The sequence below is a fragment of the Strix aluco genome, chromosome 1 (genome assembly GCF_031877795.1).
Source record: "Strix aluco isolate bStrAlu1 chromosome 1, bStrAlu1.hap1, whole genome shotgun sequence".
In the NCBI taxonomy this organism is placed as follows: Eukaryota; Metazoa; Chordata; class Aves; order Strigiformes; family Strigidae; genus Strix; species Strix aluco.
Genome location: NC_133931.1, coordinates 85,506,382 through 85,520,709, shown reverse-complemented (window position 1 = coordinate 85,520,709; position 14,328 = coordinate 85,506,382). Strand labels below are relative to the sequence as shown.

Sequence of the window (14,328 nt, the reverse complement as noted above, 5' to 3'; positions counted from 1 at the left end):
TTGATTCATATTTTTTAAGGTTATTGTGCTTCAGTTTTCCTGTCTCTTTCTTTTGTTCACTGATGACAGAGTGACTGTGAAAGCAATTTAGAGAAATAAACCCTTATATGCTGAGCAATAAAAGCACATGCGAAACATTTTAGTCAAAGGAATAGTATGTATTTTTATTTTAATATGACATAAATATACTTTTAGAGGATAAGGCCTTGATATAGAAGAAATGCAATTGAATTTTAAAATTTATACAGTTTTTATTCTGATATTAGCAAGTAAAAGATCATTTTCAATGACTTATGAAGTCATCAGTAAATTTGGTTTATTTTTAAGGTGTGTATTTTTAAGATGATGCTCCCTGAATTTACTTTTTTTATTCAAAAGAACTATTGAGCTAAAGCTATGTTTTGTCATATCATTTCCAACTCATAGGAGAAGTCAATACTGTAGGGGAATAATTGAAAAATGATTTTAATACAAGAAAAATGAAGTAGGGCTTGTACCCAATACTTGAATTCTGTGTACTTGTGTGTGTCTTAGCTTTAAAAGAAGCAGCAACCTGATGGTCAGAAACCATTATACCAGTGCTGTTTTGCAACCACATTTAAAATGTTCAGATGGCTGTGGAGCAATACCTAGCCATCACAAGGACCATTTTTTTCTGTCATCGTCTTTCCAGAAGCATCCCAGTGAAATTCATCAAGTTAGTTTGCATAAAAGAGCATGGCATATTTACAGAAATGCTAACATGCTTGGAAACAGAAATGCCACTGTTCATCTTTCTGGTAATGACACTTTAAATAATGCAAGGTTGAAGGGTCATTCCTAGGACCTTGCACATCATCTGTCTGCCCATACTGTAGAAGTTTGCAGCTAATTGGATTTGGATTTCAAGAGTGGCCAGTACAATGCATTGTATTAAATCCTCCACTGGAGACAGCAGAGGAAGTAACAATCTTAAAAAGAAAAGTCAACAAAACAGCCAATTCAGAAACTGGAAAAAAATATCTTTCATTGATGCAATTCCAGGAGTTTCAGTGCAAGTAAAAAAGGACCTCTATAAAAGAGCGCTACCTTTTTTTTTTTTTTCTTAGTTATATAACCTTTGCATGCTACTTGAATGATCTATTATTAGGATGTTCTATTATATAGATCTATTATCTATTTCACAGTTATGATATTAGGAATACAGTTTGCATATTATTAGCCTTAAGGTAGCATCTATTTTCAGTGATTATTTATTGGTTCATAGAATATTTTAATAGGTTTACTTTCAAGTACTGAAATCTGTAGAAATATTTTCAAAGAAAAGACAACCAAGTGCTGAACTTGGAATAACCTGCCTATATATACTTATGCATACACACTCTGTGGATCGAAAGCTCTTATCAGAGTTGTTTATTTATATATTCTGGGAAGCTTAGTACATCACAGAAATTGCATACACGCTATTTAGCATAGGTTTTACTATATAAAAGCAGGTCAATTCTGTTTACTCGATAAACTAAATGTGGCTGATTCCATTCATGTGGCTTTGAACCAGTCTTGCTCATATTTTATTGCAAAATTGGGTTCAGATGCAGAGTGCAAGCAAAAGGTCTTCTGGTCCACATGAAATAGAAGGAAAAATCTTTTAACCCCCTGCTTTGGATGAGTGGCCTATGAGAGAGAAGTTCCTCAGATGATGGTATCAGCTTTTAAAGATTTCAGAAGAATACAATGCAGATCCCATCCAGTAGTAAATTTGACATTTACATAAAAGGACTGCGTGATTGAGAAATTATTCTGTTCACAAATCTGAAAAATTAAAATAATAAAAGCAGAGGTTTTGATTAAAAAAATAATAATAAAAAAGAATAATAAAAAAAAAAACACCACAAGGAAGAATTATTCTCTCCCCACTTGGACTATTTGGTAGAAAATTTATTTGGGATTAAGGTGCAGAGCTCTGATCTGCCTAATTAAGTATTATACCAAGTCTCCCCAACTTTCTGGGAAGTTATTCTACCCACTGCAATTTAGATAGAAGTATGACTTTTCTTGCCACTCCTGTTAAAAGTTATTGTGCTTTATATACAGGACTTGTATCTTCATTGGCTCTCAGAATGAAAATGAGTCTATCTTTCATTGATTAAAATATTTGCCTGGCAGACAAGATTCCCTCATTCAGTTCAAGCAACTAATTACTTATTATATGCCAAATGGGAGATACTTACACAGGACAGGTGGACAGATTCATTGCAGATTAGCCTGCAGGCGGTAATTAGGTGGGAGACCTGAGTCAGAGCTTGCTTTGAATCAGAAAGGGAGGGAAGGTTGAATCCTAGTCTACTCCATCTTTGTTAATTTTCTTACTCCATCTTTGTTAATTTTCTAACCACTATGTCATAAGACATAAATGGAAAAAAAAGCACTAGCTTGGCTTTGTAAGCCAAGCTTTTATCTTTTAATGTCAGAAAATATTAAGTAAGTCTGATTTCCGTTTACCTGTGAGTTTTGGGTAAACTAAAACTGTATTTTTGAGTTGAAAATATATTTTAACACCATTTACAGGACAGATGGAAGACAGGAATGCAGACTCCAGAAATGGACCCATGCAATTTTAAGCCAATCATGAGAACAGCAGCCATGCAGGTCATTATAATTTTGGATTGTAATACCACTGAGTCTCTAGATAACAACAGTTTTAACACCAGCAAAACAATAGTCAAATCAGTACCTGAATAAATAGTATCAGAGCAGTATTTGCACAGTGCTCTTACAGGAATCAGAGGAGGATTTAGGGTAACTCCTCTTTAATCCAGGTTCCTTCCAAGTCTCATACCTCTGTACTATCTGCATCTCTGTCTCCCCCTCCTCTGGCCTTCTCTTTCCTCCTCACCTTGGCTATCCTTATATTCAACATGCACTCTTGTCTCCCTTCTCCTAAAAGAGGCACAAATTTATCCCTGATCTCATTTTCATCTTATAACTACAGTGTGGCCATCTCCTCCTTCTCCTCCCCAAGTAGTTTTTACTCCCCAGTAATAACACTGTTAAAATAATTTATCCTGTGTTGATTCTCTTCCAGCTCTGAGTCTCTACACATTTTGCTATCCTGAGATCATGATTCTTCACCATCCCAGAAAAGCACTTTACAGCTCTGTCTTGCTTGGTTTGGCCACTGCACTGTCACACAGCTCAGTGACCCTTGCCTGCTGCTTCTATTTGACCTACCTGACTTAGCTACACATTTGACAGCTAGTCATAAAAAAGCCTCTGTATTTTTTTCTACACCACCACTTAATCAGTGCCATTAAAGACATTTTTACATAGACTAAAAGAAGATATACAATGGCTCATTTTATTTTTCTTTGAAGACTTATGCCAACTTTCTCTTACTTTTTTCTTATTCATTTTCACATCAGAATTTTTCAAGCACTTTCAGTAAGAACTGATTTGCCCCCAAAAGTAGATGTAGTCTTAGTAAAAGGTCCCTAGAAGCTTCTTTTTTTTGGTAGCTGTCACTGTTGCATGATCTTGATCATAAAGCATCTTGAAGAATGAAACATTTGATTCAGACTGAACAATGACACAAACCCAGCTAAAGCATAATATGTTGAAAAAACCTGAGAGATAAACTGGAGGGAGTTCAGTTACCATAGATTCTCAAAACACTAAATGTTTAGTAAATTTTATGTCTCCTACACTTACATTATTTTTTTAACTTTCTCAAGAATGCATAACTAGCAAAGGCTATTCTTAGAGGACTGTTTGCAGTACTGATGGAATGAAACAAAAACCTCTTTAAAGCTCTAAACTGAGAGAGACTGAACCCTCAGCTGCAATGCAGAGCATGAAAACAAATATAGCTATTTCTTACTAAATATAGCTAGTTCTTACTATTCCATAACCAATGAGAAATACAGGTAATTTGTCACTAGGTAAAATGTAATGCTCTGAGTGCACAGTAAGCAATAGTCCAAGAAATACAAATGAACACAATAGTGATTAGAAGTTAAATATTATCTATTGGTCATAAAATTATGTTGTTAGTCTGCACTTATCTAATTAATTTTCCTCCTATCATCAGGTTTAAGTGGTAATTGATCATTAACAGCAAGATTTATGGGTCAATTATTTTTAAACATCATCATCATAGTAGATTACTATTATTAATAATTGTATTTAATAATCTGCTACCTTCTGTATAGAAGATGTAAACAAATACAGTTCATAGAAATTCAACAACCTTTGGCAGGAATCATAACAATCATTCCACCCCAATGTGTTTTCTGTGGGGAGCGGTGAAGAAATTATTCATTCAAAACAAAGACAGTATTTAGATTGGACGCGTGAAATCATCCACAGTAACCTTGGGATGGCTAAAAAGCACTATGCATTCCCACCTACTCTCTGATACTGAAGAGCAGCTAGGGCTGCGGATTTAACAGCATGGGGTTGTCTTGAAACACCTTGATAATTGGTTGCAGTGTGACTCACAAACTACAGTGTCCTTTGCTGCGTCACTATTATTTCCTGCAGGATCTGCCTTTTTCCCCGAAGCTTTCTGTCCAAGTAAGAAATCAACACACCCTTTCTGCTTCAGACAGTGGTGGGCTTGCTTTCTGAAAATTTAGAGGCTACAGTGCAACATGAAGTGAAACAGACCATATGTAATTATCTAATTATAGTCACAATACTTTAGGCTTGTGATTTTCAGAAATGCCTAACAACCACAGTTGTAGTCAGATTTTCAGGAGTGTTCCACTCCTTGTAAAAGCATTAAATGGGATGCCCAAAAAGTACTTGCAACAATCCAAAGGTTCCTTCTGAGAGCATTAGGAGCTGTTCTGAAGCAGTTTTGAAGCAGTTTTGAAACTGTCTTCTCTGAGTCCAGAATACATGTTTAGTTGAAGAAAAGTAAAAAAATAAAAAGAAAATAACAAAAATATTCTAGAGGAACTCTTTTAAGTATTCTCTTGAATTCATGACAATTTTTTTTTTCTCAGTGACTTCCACAGCAAATTAGTTGATCTTATAAATGTGATTGCCAATGCTCTGAAGAGAAGGAACAATAACTAAGCGCTCGCTACCCACAGATTTCACTGCTAAAGAAGCAGTACTTGTATAGAAATCTCACCTTTAAACGCTTAAATTGGAAGACATAAACATTAGTTTTGATAAGTTGATCATACTTGCTGTAAAGTATTGAAACAAAGAGCTTCACTCAACAGTCAGAATTGAGTATAACTGTTAAGCAGGTATTCTTTATTCGCAGCACTGGGCAGCACTGGGGATCGCTCCACCAGAAGTGCCGCACTTACTAACAAAACTCTTTAATACACACAAAAACCATAGATATGCATTAGATTTTTTAGAAAAGCAGTCTTATGCTAATGGGTTCTTAGAATTCATTTACATAGTCTGAGCATGCATAGTAAAAATAGAGTGAGGGTCTTCTCCCCTCCTTAGGGGTCCCCGGACCCTTTCTCACACTGTCCGTTAGTGAACTTTAGGTCTCTATTGTCCATATATGGTCACAGAGTTACCTCATCCATCCTTCAGCTCCTGTTTGTTCCAAGGAGGTTAGTTTAGACCAGCTTCCAGTGGCTTGACACTGGCATCTTCTTAGACACTTGTTTTTTAGGTTCCTGCTGTTAGGGATGTACTCAGGGAGTTTTTCAGACTGTCCAAGGTCTGTCTTATCTTCACTAGGCAAGGAGTTAAAGGTTTCAGAACATCTTACAAGTGGGTAATGACTACAGAGGGTAGTTAGGAAAAAAAAGTATAAATGAAATTACATACATTGCAGTAAAATACAGGAAAAATAAAAGCTAGTAAAACACAAGTGATGGTTAACGTTAAAACTAAATGTCCTACTTTACAGGTCCCTGTACATTAGCAATTTCAAGCATACTTGTAGCAACTTCCCTTCAGTATAAGAGACTACAAATGTGAGACCAATTGCCATCTTATAGTATCATTATTTTTTGGTCTATATCACACACTAAATCACAAGTATTTTAAGGAAACTGCATACAGAAAACAAAACTTAAAACAAAGAACAGTAAACTATTATGCACTTGTACTTGATGATTTCACATTTTTATCTTTAAGAATAAAAATTTTCTGCTTAAGACTGTGCCAACATGGTGAAGAAAAGTAGTATGTATTTTAGGGAAAACCATTTACCTAAAATGTTCCCAATGAGAATGTGAAAAACAAAGCTTCATAGGGAGTCTTCTGAGTAATACAGAAGCTGAACATACTTTGTTTAGATGATTTTAGGCATGCAACTTAGGTGTGACTCAGAGGACTAAAGATAGGGACCTAATTTCCTTAGTCGATGGAGAGAAAAATGATTCTTCCAATATAGATGATTTAGAGCACTTGGCTTAGATACTAAAGTAAATGGCTTGACCACATTCTTAAGAGTGAATGAATTGTAGTAAAATTGTGTTATTATATTTTGTGCCAGAGTAATAAAGAAAATATGAAAAAGCTCACACAAGATATTTAAGAAGCAGAGATGTTAAGCAGAGCATTACAAATTCTGTGTCCCATCCTTGGCAATATACTTTTTATCACGTTAATGTTTCACATATATCATGCAATTTAAATTTTATAGAGGAAATCAGTGTATTGATTTATTTCATGGTGACAGTGTGATCACCAGAATATTATCAACAGACCTATCTGATAAATGCCAATTACATGCTGCCTGAGATTCTGAAAAAGGAAAGACATTTTGTCTTGAAAGGATAATTCTTCTTCTATCTATAAGGCATGCTACACCTTGATAATTCTTTATAACCACTATGTAACTTACATAAAAACATTTAATTCAAGCTTTTAGACTAGACCCCTAAAAATTATTTTTCTCATTGTTTTTTGGGCTTCTTTTACTGACTTTTTTTGTTTGGTAATAATTTCTTAATCAGTAAAAATGATATTAACAGAACAGTTCTTTATTGGTCATGATACATAATGAAGCTGATCATCTAGAACTGGTTTTCCACAGAAGCCCTCTCAGATCCAGGAAGCACATTGTCTAACACATGAATGCATTGACTAAGTCAGACTTTGCACAAATGACCATTTAGCCACCACTTTTCCATACAGCAAGACCAATGGAAGTGAAAGTGATGATGGTAGCATCTTTCCTATACAGTAATAACAGCATGATTAAATCAGTTACTCAGAAACTTGATTTGGTCTCCCCAGCTTGTTAGAATTCAATCTCATATCATCTAGGAGAAATCCTTAATTATAAACTTAAGTAAGTTCTAAAAATTAGCATTTTTTTTCTCCTCCTAGTAAAACTGTACCACCACACAAAATAAAATTTAAAATTCTTCAAAGAATATTGTTATTCTTGCCTAGGTATTAGGACACACACACCTGAGTGTGTGTGGCACCAAACAACTGCAGCTAGAATTATTTCTACATTATGCTGTTAAACAGAATATTCTCTATTGTCTCTGCTACACCCAGGACTCTTTGGAGACAGAAGCTGTGGGTGCATATCTTCAGCTGTGAAAATGCACTGGGATTTCCCATTTCCTGAACTCTTGCTCCAACAAGGGGATATTATGCTCTGTGGAGTTAGTCTCTGACATGCAATGGGGAGTTTTATTTTAGAAAGCTTTCTGACAACAGCTTACTGGTTGTAAAAACAGCAAATGGTTAAACTGAAATTTGTCAGTATACAAAAATTATAGCAGGTATGATGAACTTTTTTTTCCCTCTAAGGAATGAAGAAAGAGGAGAGGAGAGCCTCTTTCTCAGTTTGCTAGGTCACCTGAGGGGCTGATCGAGTCCTGCCTCAGCAGCTGCCAGCTCTGGGGACGCTCCATCATGTGGGAGCTAAACTTGGGCAGGATCAAATTCGAAAGGGGTTTTGCTTCTGCTCATTTTCCCTTGAAGAACTGGGGACCCTTGGACATCCAGGATCTCTGCAGTCTGGGGAAATGTAGCCCTTGCTAGGTGTGGACTTTGGAGTCCACAGCAGAGAACCAGGAATTTTTAAGAATGGTTATGCTATATCTAATGAGACCATAAACCCTAAGTCAGAGCAATGGGTTTGAGGATGGAAGAAGCCTTGCCATTACTGAAGTTTTACCAGTCTATGCCAGGTCATGCATGACCTGCATCAGAGCACATGGTGACAAAGCCAGGCATTTGTCTTCCCTGCACAAGATCCCAAACCCCTGCAGCGCACAGAGCCGCAGCTAGGAGATGCACGATTATATGTCACTGCTGTGATAAATCGAATCTTTCCAGTTTTAGGAGAATATACATCAGAAGCTGCTAATTATTAGGCTGATTAGCTGTAGCTGAGATAACAGGTTTAGTATACTCAGTATCTGTTTGTATTTACAGTATCCTTTCTTTTACCTATTACACTATTGTTAAAACACCATCAAGTAAATATGAACTGTTGTCTTTGGATTCTTCCTAAACATACAGAAATCAGTGCCCTCATAACCTGTCCAGGATAAAAAATGAAATGCCTTGGTAATTTAAAGTAACAAAAATACTATGATATATATAATCTGATTATTTTTTTACTGAAAAAACATTAAAGATTTAGATCAAAGAAAGAAATTATTTTATTTCAGTCTTGTTGCCTATAAGATTCATGCTATCACATTTAACTTCAATGCAATACTTTGGCAACTGTCAAAGAGAACTGAAAAAAAAATATAGACAAAGAAAAAACAGGAGAGGATAATCTTGCATACACACACTACATGTATGGTGACAGATTAGAAAAAACCTCAAATAGCATGTACAGCCATTTGCTGGAAGGCCATTATGCATTTAACTTAAGTCCTTAGATGCTAACCTGGGTTATTTCTTAATGGCTGTTTTGATGATGAGATGTAGTGATGGTTTTCATTTCTTATCTCATCAGAATCGAAAACCTTTTTGGCAAATGGTGTACCTGTAAACTGCAGGGGTGAAGAAATAAAACAAAAAAACACCCTTGTAAGTAAAAATCAAATCCCAGAACAGTTTTTGAGCCTTAAAAACTAAAACTAATTTAATCATGTCAAAAGAACTCTAAATGTGTGCGAATTTCAGTCAATATGACTGATTACCTGTCACTTACTCAGCTCTGATTTCTTCCTGCTATGCGCTTTGGAACCATCTTTGTTTTAGAAACTTGGAGGCAGCATGTATGAGTTGTTAGCTCACCTCCACCTCTGTCTCCTGAATGCTTTTGGGGCTGAGTAACAAGCCCTATTAGTCATTTCAGCCTAAACACTTCAATGGCATCATCACTCATTTATTTTTATCATCCTCATTGATGCTGCTCAACCTGAAACTCCAAGGATGTTTCACACCTTGAGTCACATAGACACTACAGAGGCTTGATATGGGGATGCCTGAATGCTTATGTTAAGCTACATAATCACTGGGCTTTTTCTAGTTTTGGATTCTGGGTTGAATTTTAAGGGTAATGTAAGTGCAAAGTGTTGCATAAGTTAAGCAACTTCAACTGGCACATAACTTTTGACCTTAAAAATAACATTTTTTTTTCTTAAAATTCCTTACAACAGAGTGAAAAATCTTGAACAGGCAATATGCATTGCTACTAGCTTCCCTATATGTGAAAATATTCCAACTTGCATGCAATATGCATGACTGAAATTAACAAAAGGGTAACTAGTTGCAGAGTCCAGTTTCATAGTGCAGTCTGAGGGAAGTAAGGGCTTGCTCCTTTGGTACATCCCACATAACTCATCCTTTACAAAAGCCAGCAACAAATTTAGAAAATGCATTTAAAAGATTTATGCAAGTAGAAGAAAAGATTTTTGTAGGCAAAGAAGTCATAGGAGACAATCTACAAAATTTGACAGAACTGTTTGAGCAGCGTAACCAGCTGCTGCATAAGTTTGTCTGAGCTGCATGTTCCATCATTCCTAGAAGCTGCACACAACAAGGTTTTCAGGACCTTTGGGAGTAAAAGGCTATTACTCAGGCCTGTTTCAATATACCTTTATACCAAATGGAGGTATAGTGTATACAGGCAAAATGGACAATAAAAACTGAATAACGTTAAACTGTCACAGCAAGCCCACGTCAAGAAGTAACATCTTCTAGAAACATAAAAATAAAAATCTACAAAACTGTCTTTCTGTTATATTTCATGTGCAGATGTATTGATCATTTCAGATGTCCTCTGTACAAACACTATTTTTTGACAGAAAAAAAGGCAGTTTTCATGCTATACATTATATTATTTTGAAATTTTTCCCTGAGCTGGCAACAATATACATTATTTGTTTTCATTTATTTTATTCTGAAAGTATGTTGTCACAGTAACACCATTAAGAACTTCCATATGCTGTGAAGATAATATTACAGGAGGACGATGGCAGTGTAATTACATACTACATCTTCAGAGATCTGACTCTGGCAGAGTTGAAGATTACTTCAGAGTTTCAAATTAATCTGTATGACCCCATCTTTATGGCTGTTGAATTTCTGGAAGTGATGAAATGCCAAGTCATTGAAAATAACTGATAAAGGCCTAAACAATTTGAAATGAGTAACGATGTGTTTACTTGACTTCATCTAAGTCCCATACGCTTTACAACCAGGTACAATATTTTATAGAGAAACGTTTGTTTTAATGAATCTGAGTGTTCCTCAGTTCACTAAAAATAGATCAACTAAGCGAAGAAGGAAAAATCCATTAGCATATGCTCTTACATTTTACATTCACCAAAATTGTGGCTATAAAGAGAAAACACTGCAGCAATGATTTCTGTCATCCGGTATAAGTGTCTGTAAAAGACCTGGGCATCAGGGTTAGAACTGTGTTGTGGAAATGTAATATAAAGTTCAAGTGCAGGCAAAGGTCTTTTGGATCCTTTTTCTTCCACCTCTTCTGAATAACTTGCATAGCAGAGACCCAGTAATACACATATTTGTAAGTGGCATTAGATAATAGCATTTGTGATTGTCTCCTGTACACCACGCTAAAGTTGTATTCTTTACTCAGTCATTGAGGTACAAGTAAGAAATAGCTGAGGCTACTCTTGTGTTGACAATAGTTTGAGTCATAGTGCACCTTTCCAGCTGTTAAAACAACAAGAAAAAAAAAAAAAAGCAAAACTTCCTTTATTACATTCCCTTGGAAAAAGAACAACATGTTCCTTTAGTATGTTCCCTTGGAAGAAATAGTTAAATGATAATTGCACAACCTTTAGTAGCTCAGTCAATGAGTACTACAAAGCTACACGTGGTAATGTCCAAATGTGGATGCTGACACAAGCAGACTTTACTTACAGGGATTTTCTCAAAGAAAGCAAGTTTTGCCTACAGGTATACTTTGCACACTGATGGACAGGGGGAGGAAGCAGACAAAGCACATTTTTTCAGAGGCAATCAAACAGACAATTATATAGGTACCGTAGCCCAAACTACCAGCTCACAAAAGAGTAGGTTTGCTCCTAATCTAGCAGTGCTAATGCAATTTTTTTCCTCACCTGGAAATATTGTAAAGCTGAAAAAGCTGACACAGCATGCATTGTAAGGAGATAACGACAGGGAACAGCGTCTGCTGTTTCATTCAGTGGCTGGATGCAAAAGTCATCTATCCAGCTGTTACATGATATACAACTTCTCAGATCCTTATTTTGCTGAAGGAAACTTGGTAACAAGTGATGAGGGGAAGGCTGAGGTACTTAATGCCTTCTTTGCCTCAGTCTTTAATAACAAGACTAGTTGTATTGAGGGAATCCAGCCCCCTCAGCCAGATGATAGAGACTGGGAGAACGACCCTCCCGCAATCCAGGAGAGAGTCAGTGACCTGCTACATCACATAGACACACACAAGTCTATGGGACCAGACGGGATACACCCGAGGGTGCTGAAGGAGCTGGCTGGGGTGCTCGCCAAGCCGCTTTCCATCATTTACCAGCAGTCCTGGCTGACCGGGGAAGTCCCGACAGATTGGAAACTGGCCAATGTGACACCCATCTATAAGAAGGGTCAGAAGGATGATCCAGGAAATTACAGGCCTGTCAGCTTGACTTTGGTGCCTGGGAAGCTGATGGAGCAGCTCATCCAGAGTACCATCTTACAACACATGCGGGACAACCAGATGATCAGGCCCAGTCAGCATGGGTTTATGAAAGGCAGGTCCTGCTTGACAAACCTGATCTCCTTCTACGACAGAGTGACCTGCTTATTGGATGAGGGAGAGGCTGTGGATGTTGTTTACCTTGACTTTAGCAAGGCCTTTGACACCGTTTCCCACAGCATTCTCCTGGTGAAACTGACTGCTCGAGGCTTAGATGACCGCACGCTTTGCTGGGTTAAAAACTGGCTGGATGGCCTGGCCCAGAGAGTTGTGGTGAACAGAGTTAAATCTGGTTGGAGGCCGGTCACAAGTGGTGTCCCCCAGGGCTCGGTTTTGGGGACACTCCTGTTTAACATCTTTACTGATGATCTTGACGAGGGGATCGAGTGCACCCTCAGTAAGTTTGCAGACGACACCAACTTGGGTGGGAGTGTTGATCTGCTCGAGGGTAGGGAGGCTCTGCAGAGAGATCTGGACAGGCTGGAGCGATGGGCTAAGGCCAACTGTAGGAGTTTCAATAAGGCCAAATGCCGGGTGCTGCACTTGGGTCACAACAACCCCCGGCAGCGCTACAGGCTTGGGGAGGAGTGGCTGGAGAGCTGCCAGTCAGAGAGAGACCTGGGGGTGTTGATTGACAGCCGGCTGAACATGAGCCAGCCGTGTGCCCAGGTGGCCAAGAAGGCCAATGACATCCTGGCTTGTATCAGAAATAGCGTGGCCAGCAGGGACAGGGAAGTGATCTTACCCCTGTACTGGGCACTGGTGAGGCCGCACCTTGATTACTGTGTTCAGTTTTGGGCCCCTCACTACAAAAAGGACATGGAATTACTCGAGCGTGTCCAGAGAAGGGCAACGAAGCTGGTGAAGGGTCTGGAGCACATGTCGTATGAGGAGCGGCTGAGGGAACTGGGGTTGTTTAGTCTGGAGAAGAGGAGGCTGAGGGGAGACCTCATCGCCCTCTACAACTACCTGAAAGGAGGTTGCAGAGAGCTGGGGATGAGTCTCTTTAACCAAGTAGCAAGTGATAGGACAAGAGGGAATGGCCTCAAGTTGCACCAGGGAAGGTTTAGACTAGATGTCAGGAAGTATTTCTTTACAGAACGGGTTATTAGGCAGTGGAAGGGGAGGTGGTGGAGTCCCCATCCCTGGAGGTGTTTAAGAGTAGGGTTGACATAACGCTGAGAGGTATGGTGTAAATGGGAACTGTCAGTGCTAGGTTAATGGTTGGACTAGATGATCTTCAAGGTCCTTTCCAACCCAGTTGATTCTGTGATTCTGTGATTCTGTGATTCTGTGAAGCGTGACTGAACCACGGCCAGGTGGAAATCTCTGAGACATCTCCCTAATATGCCTCCCACTAGTCACAGATGCCTGTCCTGCTATACTGTTGAAAAAGAGGTGCAAATTTCCTCTATGTGCTCACATGCAGAGGAACAAAGGAGGCCATTGTCGATGTTTTCCTGCGCTAAAGGGGATGCTCTGTGAGAGCTGTTGGAGAATGACCCGGGAAAACGAAATGCTACCTTTATTGAGAGCCAGGCTGAAGCGAATCAAGCATCCTGGGCCTGCTGAAATCGTCTCCAAAAGCTGCTGGCGGTTTTGACAGCAAAGGCTGCTGCGTGAAGAAAGGCGAACGCTACCTGTCCACTGGAAATATGTGAACATGGTGGTGTTCAACGGCAGCTGTGAGATAACAACTCCGGCCAGAGATGCAGCTGAGCAGGAGGGGCAGGTGCTTTACTACTGCTGTAATAAGCCAGGACAGGGTGTTATAAACTAAGGTCTGATGCTACTGATGTTGTTAAAATCAAGGCTGACTCAAAAGTACTTTGGATCTTTTCTTTTAGCTATTTTAACTATGTCTAACATTTTTCCAACATAGCTGCTTCCCTGAATGAAACCATTTTGTACTCACATATCAGTAGTAATGCTTATTTTAAAAGTGTGTAATTTTTGTGTTGTTTTTTTTTTTAAAAAAAAACTTTTGTTACCACGAATAGTAAATTGAAAATAAAAGTGTGCAGAGCTAAAAATTTTTCAGCGCTGAACTTTTAGTAAGAGCACCCTCTGGTGGCTAATGTATAAACAATACCTTTTAATATCTTTCCCTCCCTGAGGAGCTGTACATGTAATTATAATGCTGAATATTACAGAAATGGGTGAAGATCGTTTTTCCACTGAAGTTTTCCTTTGAAATGCATAGATATATTTTCTCGAACAAAATAAAAATTCAGATACTAAAAACTGTTAAACAT

At 38.1% G+C, this 14,328-nt stretch overlaps 1 protein-coding gene across 2 annotated transcripts in view; it reads left to right on the top strand.

The window, feature by feature from the left end:
• CDH12 (cadherin 12) overlaps positions 1-14,328 on the top strand; it is a 319,865-nt gene that overhangs the window by 253,291 nt on the left and 52,246 nt on the right. The gene's annotated exons all lie outside the window — the stretch shown is intronic.